This window comes from Leucoraja erinacea, chromosome 4, assembly GCF_028641065.1.
Source record: "Leucoraja erinacea ecotype New England chromosome 4, Leri_hhj_1, whole genome shotgun sequence".
Lineage (NCBI taxonomy): Eukaryota > Metazoa > Chordata > Chondrichthyes > Rajiformes > Rajidae > Leucoraja > Leucoraja erinaceus.
The window spans coordinates 36,713,327-36,722,762 of record NC_073380.1 but is presented as its reverse complement, the minus strand read 5'-3'; the positions used below and the strand labels follow the sequence as shown (position 1 = coordinate 36,722,762).

The following is a 9,436-nucleotide window of genomic DNA, read 5'->3' as shown; positions in this document are numbered from 1 at the left end:
CCAGGGATATCATCAATGTTTTCTACATTCCTCACAATCTACTGCGGCTGTCAACAGGAGAAAGGAGAGGAGGAGGAGGAGGAGGAGGAGGAGGAAACAGCAGATGGAAAGAGACTGTGTAAAAGTTTGGTTAACTTCAAAGTGTGTAAAATGTTGCTACGGCCACATAGGGAGTACTGTCTGCAGTTCTAGTCGCTACACTATAGGAAGGATGTGAAGGCTTTAGAGAAGGTGCAGGAGAGATTTACCAGGAGGTTGTCTGAATTGGAGGGTATTTGCTATAAGGAGAGATTCGGCAAACTTGGATTGTTTTCTCTGTAGTGCCGAGGTTGAAGGGTGACATATAAAAGAATATCAAATTTTGAGGGGATGGAAATCTCAAATGCTTCAGGGCATGAGTTTAAGGTGAGAAGAGGAATCCTATGAATTTAAGCTAACATTATTTATTTTCAGACATTTGGAGGTCAATAATGCGATGTTGAATCTTAGTCCATAAATCTCCCAAACCTCTTTGCAAAAAATACAGAAAGACTCACAGAAATATAGGGGTCAGGTTTGATTCTAAACTGCATTCTTATTTGATAGCCAGCAATCTTTCAAAACAACCTGGTCTCATAAAATTCTAAGGTATGCCCATTGAAGGGACCTGACACATATTGTAATGAAGTAACCTCAATGATAATTTTCTCCTATATTAAATTCATTCCTTCAGGCTTTCAAAAATATTGGTATTAGAGCAACTTGGGAACCTGTGTGATAAATTCAGCAAATAGTGATTGGATTGTAATAATCAATACATTGTGCAGGTGGCATCACCTGGTCACTGTTTCATTACTTTTTAAACTTTCTGCAGGCACAGTTGTCCATTGTTTAGCAGATCTCTAACTAATTTTCCCAGATTTCTTTTCCAAGCAACATCAGAAATAATACATCATGGTGGAGAGAAAGTGTAGGCTAGATCAAGTAACTAAGGTGACTAAAGTAGCTTTCAACTACACACCATCTCATATTACCTTAACCGGGAATATATGTAAAATTAAATTTCTGCTGGGCCGAGCAGATTCATACATCAATGCATAATATGAGACAAAGGCAACTTCACAAATGAAAAAAGGTCTCTGTGACCTACAAAGGTTTCTCAAATCCAAACGTGTATAAGCAGTCTCTTATTACGGGAGCAAACAGCTTCTTTTCAATTAATTATATTTCACAAGCTAGGAGGCAAGTTAGCATTTGAGTGCAAAGTCCTCTTAGATTTCCAATTTCTTCATATCGCCCAAGTATTTTATGAAAATAAAACAAGAACACAGCAAAGTAGGAGCAGGAGTAGACCAACAGGCCCCTCAAGACTGCTTCATCATTCAATTAAATCACTGTTAATCTATGCTGGCTTCAACACCTCATCTGTGACAGTTCCCCATAACCTTCAATTCCTCAATCTTTCAAATATATACCTAGAGTCATAGAATGATACTGTGTAGAAACAGGCCCATCAGCCTAACTTGCCCACACCGGCCAACATGTCACAGCTACACTAGTCCCACCTACCCATGCTTGGTCCATATCCCTCCAAACCTGTCCTATTTATGTACCTGTCTAATTGTTTCTTAAATGTTGGGTAGTCCCTGCCTCAAATACCTCCTTTGGCAGCTTGTTCCATACACCAACCACCCTTTGTGTGAAAAAGTTACCCCTCAGATTCCTATTAAATCTTTTCCCCTTCACCTTAAACTTGTATCCTCTGGTCCTCAATTCACCTACTCTGTGCATCTACCCAATCTATTCCTGTCATGATTTTATATGCCTCAATAAGATCACCCCTCATCCTCCTGTGCTCCAAGGAATAGAGTCCCAGCCTACTCAACCTATCCCTATAGCTCAGACCATTTAGCCCTGGCAACATCCTTGTAAATGTAAAATGTTCTAGCTTCCACCACTCTCTGTGCCAAATAACTCCAGAGATTCACAACCCTCTGAGAGATTAAATTATTAAATTTCTACGCACCTGAGTTTTAAAATATCAGCCCTTATTTTGTAACCATGTCCCTTTGATTGTGACTCTCCTATTAGTGAACATTTTAACACGTATCCTGTGGAGACCCCTTAGGATCTTATATGATTTAATATGGTTCCTCCTTATTCTTCCCAAATCTGTGGAATACTGACACAAATTGGCCAGTCTCTCTTGATAGGACAATCTTCTTATTCCAGGAATTAACCTCATAAATGTCATTTGGGCTGCCTCCAATACTACTATATCCTTTTTATGTTAAGGGGATAAAATTGTATACAGTATTCCAGGTGAGGCCTCACCAACACCCTGTAGAAATGTAACAAGTCCTTCCTTATTAAATGAAGGCAAACGTTCTATTTTCCTTCTCAACTACTTGTTGAATCTGCCTAACTTTTTTGTGATTTATGCTCCAGAACACTGAACTCCCTCTGAACTTCACTCATTTGCAGACTATTTCCATTTAGATAATAATCAGTCTTTCCATTCTTTTTACCAAAGTGCATGACCTCATACTTCCCCAAATTGAGCCCCATTTGGCAATATTTTAATCAATCCAGTTGTATGTCATTGCAGTATCATAATGTCCTCATCACAACATGCCCTTTCATTTATTTTTATATCATCAGCAAACTTGGAATCCTTAAGGGCCTGTCCCACTTTCCCGAGCTGCTCACGAATTCTCACGAGTTTTCCCCTTGATTCAAACTCGGAGAATGTTCGTAACGGGTCCGTAAGATGCCGTAGAAGTCCGTAGATATATAGTAGCGGCTCGTTATGTCAGCCATAGGTACTCAGGGCATCAGGTAAGTTGGGACGTTTTTTCCAACATGACAAAAAATGTCCACGAGTGAAAGACAGTCAGGAGCAGAAATATTGCAACATTTAATGCCCCGAGTAGCTACGGCTGACATAACGAGCCGCTACGATATATCTACGGACTCCTACAGCCTCCTATAGACCCGTTACGAACATTCTCCGAGTTTGAATCAAGGGGAAAACTCGGGAGAATTCGTGAGCTGCTCGGGAAAGTGGGACAGGCCCTTTACATTCCTTGCCTTCTCCAGATCTTTATTGCAAATAATAAACAAATGAAACATAGAGACATAGAAAATAGGTGCAGGAGTAGGCCATTCGGCCCTTCGAGCCTGCACCGTCATTCAATATGATCATGGCTGATCATCCAACTCAGTATTCTGTACCTGCCTTCTCTCCATACCCCCTGATCCCTTTAGCCACAAGGGCCACATCTAACTCCCTCTTAAATATAGCCAATGAACTGGACTCAACTACCTTTTGTGGCAGAGAATTCCACAGATTCACCATTCTGGAAGGACAATAACCAATCACTCGGGCAGTTACCTCACTCCAGCAAAACAAGTGTGATGTTTGGTGGACTGTGTGGGGTGGGAGGACCCCGTTGCTTCTCCCGTGCAGCAGGTGGCGCTGCACAGGACAAAGGGAGATGTCTTGTATATAGTTTATCCTGTCCAAAGATCGTAGAGGGACAAGATAGACCACTCCTCGAAAAACGCGTAGTATGACGTGTGTGACCGTCGACGCCATATTGTTAAGCATTTATTGGGCTGTAATGGCGTCCTCAGCTAAATCTACATCTCACTGCTCCGCTATCAACTGTTCTAATCGTAAATCTAAACGACCCGACCTGTCATTCTTTAGGTTCCCCAATAAAAAAGAAAGGTGAGAAAATATTTTTATTATTTTCAGTCGATATTCTGTCGTGAAAATGTTATTTTCTGTTCTCCCATCAACAGCCATTGGGAAATGGGTTTGTCGGTACATTAGAAAGTTATTAGACTTATGTTTAATAGATCTTTACTTACCATAATAATAAAGACAGTTTTAACACTTCTGTACATTTTAGGTTTTGTTCTTGTAAGGGATTTATTTCCAAAATATGGCCCGCGGACACATTAGGCCCAGTGGCCACGGGATTTTTCGAGCTCAGATTCGTGTCCGAGAATGCGGCGGCTGTTACCTATTATATCCCTCGAATTGTCGAGACATCACAAGCAAAGATCACAAGCCCGCCGTGATCACAAGCCCGCCCATTCAAATATTATACAACTCTGCTCTATCATCTTTGGGTGCAATGGTGGGCCGGGGGGTTAGGCGGCGGCGGCCGCAATCAAAGATACGAGAGCAGCTCTGCTCTATAATCTTTGGTCGGAATGGGACGGCTGCGCGTTATAATGTGCTATCGTTCCACTCCCTCTCCCCCTTCTCCCTCTCCCCCCCCTCTTCTCCCTCTCCCCATCTCCCTCTCCCCCTTCTCCCTCTCTTCTGTCTCCCCTCTTTCGATCTCTCTCTCTCCCTCTTTTCTCTCGATCTCTCTCTCTCCCTCTCTTCTCTCGATCTCCCTCCCTTCCCTCTCTCCCTCCCTTACCTCTTCGTGAGAGTTGGCAGCTCTGCTATGCCTTGGGTCCAAAAGAGGATAGAAAGAAAATACTTAATGGTCTTTGTAAGAAGATTTTAATAAGCTCTTCTACATTTAAGGTAAATTGACATATTAGAGGCAAAATACATCTTCAACATACAGATCTCCACACAACTGAAAACAATTGCATTTAAGTGATATATCATCCATTGTTCAGGCATGTAGTTATGATCATCTTTCTTCTTATTAGTTAATCCTAAATGATATCTCCTGTAATTTCAGATGTCAACAGTGGGTCCAGAATACTCATCGACAAGATCTCCTGCACCGAACTGCAGAGTATTTGTCAAAAAACTGCCGTCTTATGTACATTGTGTGAAATTGTGATTTATTAACTGCACAAAACTAATGCAAATGGCGATACATGCCTGCATTTGGCCCATACCCCTCTAAACCTGTCCTAACCATCAAATAACCTAACAGAACTGTCATGAGGAAAGATTTAAAAGACTAGGCTTGTATTCACTGGAGTTTAGAAGGATGAGGGGAGATCTTATCATATTGTTTACAGTGTACTATGTTTACAGATTCTGTTGTGCTGCTGAAAGTAAGAATTTAATTGTTCTATCTGGGACAAGCTAGATGCAGGAAAATTGTTCTACATGACAATAAAACACTCTTGTTAGATGCAAGGGGATCTTATAGAAACAGCTAAATGAATAAAAGGACTGAACAAGCTAGATACAGGAAAAATGTTCCCAATGTTGGGCGAGTCCAGAACCAGGGGCCACAGTCTTAGAACAAAGGGGAGGCCATTTAAGACTGAGGTGAGAAAAAACTTTTTCACCCAGAGAGTTGTGAATTTGTGGAATTCCCTGCCACAGAGGGCAGTGGAGGCCAAATCACTGGGTGGATTTAAGAGAGAGTTAGATAGATCTCTAGGGGCTAGTGGAATCAAGGGATATGGGGAGAAGGCAGGCATGGGTTATCGATTGGGGCTGATCAGCCATGATCACAATGAATGGCGGTGTTGGGTCGAAGAGCCAAATGGCCTCCTCCTGCACCTATTTTCTATATTTCTAAAACACTCATCCAGCAATCCTCGAGCCCACCAGCTCATCCCGTAGTCAATTCATCAGCTTTTCCATAAGAACTTCCATCAGTTCTTGCAAAAGAATGACAATCAGCCAATCTCGATTACCCTCAGCCCATCAAGCAGTCCCTTAATTCGCACAGAAGTCTGAACTATTGAATGCTCACTGCATCTCTTTCCATGTCAGCAAGTTAATATCCAGCTGCATATGAACCATGTGAAAAATGAATAAATAGATGCATGTGGTGCAGTGATTTGTGCAGCACTATAGGCCTGGAGACCAAGAGGAGTTCACCATTGAACGGAGTTTGAACGGGGGGCTTGAGGCCCCCGACCGAGGAAGAACAAAAGGAAGGGACTTGAACTTTATTTCGCCTTCCATCACAGTGAGGAATGTGTAGGAGTCACTTTGGTGAATGTCCGTATTAAAATGTGTTTTTGAGTGCTGTTGCTTTTAATTGTATGACTGACCTGGCCAATGAAATTCCTCGTATATTGCAAAACATACTTGGAAAATAAAATCAGATTATGATTCTGAAAAGCCTTTCCCTTCCATACTCTTTCCTCTCTTTGATCTTTTTGCAGCTGACTGCCTTTCTGTACTTGTTGCAAGAGATTGTCGTGGCATCCAGCATCCTCGGAGAATGTAGAATTAAAGGCAGTTTTAAAGATGGTTATTTGCCTCAAAATTGGGTTATTGTATCTCCAGAACCTCCCCAGAGGCTCTGGGAGACACAAGGTTCAAGAGGGAACACAAAAAGCCTAATTAGGAAGAATATTAAGAGTAAGATTTTCAATTAAAATACTGTAATTGATGGAAACTTGCCTTTAAATTGGTTCCTGGATGAAACCCTGATGGCTCTCACATTGTCTCTTTAAATTTACTCTCCTTTTCACACTTGCATTAAAACACACAGCCACCACCATTCACAGTGATACTGCCCGGCAGTCTCATAATTACAGTCTACACAGCTACCTTGACAGCCACACAAAATGATGTAAATAAAAATTGTTTTCCTGTTTAAGAAGTTCAATTGAGAATTATTTGAAATTGTGGGGGTTGATACAAAATACTGTTGACCCACAAATGTGTTGATATGAGACATTCACATTTAAAAAATCCATGTCGCAAAAAAAGCAAGAAGGTGCCCATGTTATTTGACCAACTTGCCAGATTAATTTAAATATACACAATACACAATACAATTTATTTGTCACTTGAACCTCATAGAGGTTGTTGGAGCCCCCGGCGTGCGCTAGAAAAGTGCCGCAGCCATTTAAGCCACGCCGGGCGATGATGTAAGGCCCCGCTCCAGGTCATCCTCGACCCCCGCTACTCGGGCAGAATAATTTGCCATTGCGGAAGCCCCGAAAAGCGGTCTCCCAGCAGGGACCCGCAGGCTCCGATATTACTGTCTGCCAGGCCTGCGGTTGGAGCCTCCGAATCTCCGGGGCTCGGGTCACAGCAGCGCATGGGTACATATGTAGGTATGTATGCATTAGTTTTGCTCCTAATTCCCTTTTCAAAATTATTAATATATATGGTAAACAGTTGCAGCCCCAACACCAAGCCTTGTGGCAAAAAAATCCAGAAGATTAGTCAAACATGATTTTCCTTTCATAAATCCATGTTGACTTGGACAGATCCTTTTACTGCTATCCAAATGCCCCATTATTGCATCTTTAATAATTGACTCCAGCATCTTTCACACCACCAAAGTCGGGCTAACTGGTCTGTAATTTTCCGTTTTCTCTCACGCTCCTTTCTTGAAAAGTGGGATAGCATTAGCTATCCTCCAATCCACAGGAGCTGATCGTAAATCTATTGATCGTTGGAAAATGATAATATATATAAATATATATGTATGTGTATATATGCATGTATGTGTATATATGCATGTATATGTGTGTATATACGTATGTGTATATATATATATGTTTATATATGTGTATATATGTATGCATATAAATGTATCAATATGTATGCATTTGTGTATGTGTGTGTATATATGTGTGTATAAATATATATATATGCATATATTTATTATTACTATATAATTATATATATAATTGCCTTTATGGTTTATGTATATCATCTTACAAGACAAATAAATTAATAGTGATGATTTAAATCAAAGTTGCTTCTGATACATGAGAATAAACTATTATCTCTAACTTGCCTCTCACACACAGACACACATTCATATAAATATATTAAATATATATACGTTAAATTTAATTTTTTGCAGTGTGTGTTAAAGCAATACAATGCAAGGGAAACTACACAAAGGAGGGGTCTGTTCCCGCTACAAGATACTTGAGGATCTTTGCTTTGGATCAAAGATTATAGCGGAGCTCTATAATCTTTGCTTTGAATCACAGCGGGTGGAATACCGGAAGTCGAGTGTCGCTGTAACAAATGGCGGCCGTGACGTTCCGTTGCGTACTACACGTCAGCCCATTGAATTTCGAAGGAGTGGTCTATCTTGTCCCTCTACGATCTTTGATCCTGTCTGCAGACAGTACGCGCGCGTGCAGCCATTGTGACTAGTCTTGCTGCCAGCATTGGGTAAAGCATTAAAGACTTCTGTTGTAAACTAAAGACTCGCCAGTTTTGTGCAGACCTAGAAAACGAACACGAAAGTGGTGTCAGGAGTGGGATTCTTCGGATTGTGTCCAAAGACCCAGATAAGAGCCTATTTTTTGTTTTAAAAAAACAGAACTCAAACTAATATGTCTCGGCAATTCGATAATTCCGATCCCGAGCGAGAAAGGTGGTCGTCGCATTTAATGCGCGCTGAGTTTTATTTTGAAAGTATGGCAATTATGACTGACCAGAGGAAGAAGGCTCTCTTGTGTTCATCATTGTCTCCAGAAACTTTTGCACTGCTTTAAAATTTACTTACAGAAGAAGTAACTGAAGCCTCATATGCTGAAATCACAGCAGCTTTGCAGCTGCATTTTGAAGAAAGTACAAATTTCCTCGCAGTTCGCTTTGATTTCTACCGGATGGTGCAACATGAAGAGCAATCGAGCACCAAATTTCTTGCTGAACTTCGCACCAGGGCAAAGGCATGTTGTTTTAAAACTCAATGCTGCGAAAAGTGCCAAGACAATGCGTTGCGGGATAGACTGGTCATGGGCTGCAGGCACGCATTCATCCAGCAGGCGATTCTCAAGGAATCGGATGCCTCATTGAAGAATGTGCTGCAGTGTGTGAAGATGGCCGAGCTGCTGAGTAAAGAAATGCACAAAATGATCGGCGAAACAGCGTCGAAGCTCCCTCAGGAGGTGCATACAGTTTGTCAGACTCGTCCGCAACGCCAGAAACCACTTGATCGACCCAGAGCAAATCCAGAGAAGGTGGGACAGTTTCAGAAGAGCCGTTCCCCTGTCAGGGGAGGATCGAAACCCTGCTACTGGTGCAGCTTGACTGCTCATCATCACCGTGAGTGCCCGTATATCAAGTCCGTTTGTTATGCCTGCTGCAAAAGGGAAAGAAAGCGCAAAACACAGTCGACCAAATTGCGGAGACCATTTCTATTGAAGTGCTCAGTGTGTCTACGATCACCGACAAGCCGAGGATTTTGCTGCGGGTCTCGAACGTCGATCTACAGTTCCAGGTGGACGCTGGTGCGGCTGTGTCGCTGGTGGGTCAGGACATCTGGGAGAGGACATCGCTGAAACTGAAACCGGCCAACATCCGCCTTTTCGGATACGGACGACAGCCCATTCTCATGAAAGGCAAACGCCGTTTCCTGTAATGGTATGACGCAGATGTTGCCGCTGATCGTCGTTGGTAAAGAAAGTACATCCCTGTGAGCCATCGACTGGATCCATGCTTTCAAGCTTGACATGAACGCCTTGATCTACAATGGATCAAATATGGCATTATCATCTACCCCGGATTGCAACATGGTCAGCAAGTGCGAGA

General features: G+C 42.0%; 1 long non-coding RNA gene across 1 annotated transcript; it reads left to right on the top strand.

Annotated features, from left to right (window-relative positions):
- The first annotated feature begins 3,499 nt into the window (after positions 1-3,499).
- On the top strand, positions 3,500-6,517 carry LOC129696277 (uncharacterized). Its single transcript, XR_008723300.1, has 2 exons — positions 3,500-3,712; positions 4,692-6,517. It is a non-coding gene; the product is annotated as an uncharacterized LOC129696277 (long non-coding RNA).
- The last annotated feature ends 2,919 nt before the right edge of the window (positions 6,518-9,436 follow it).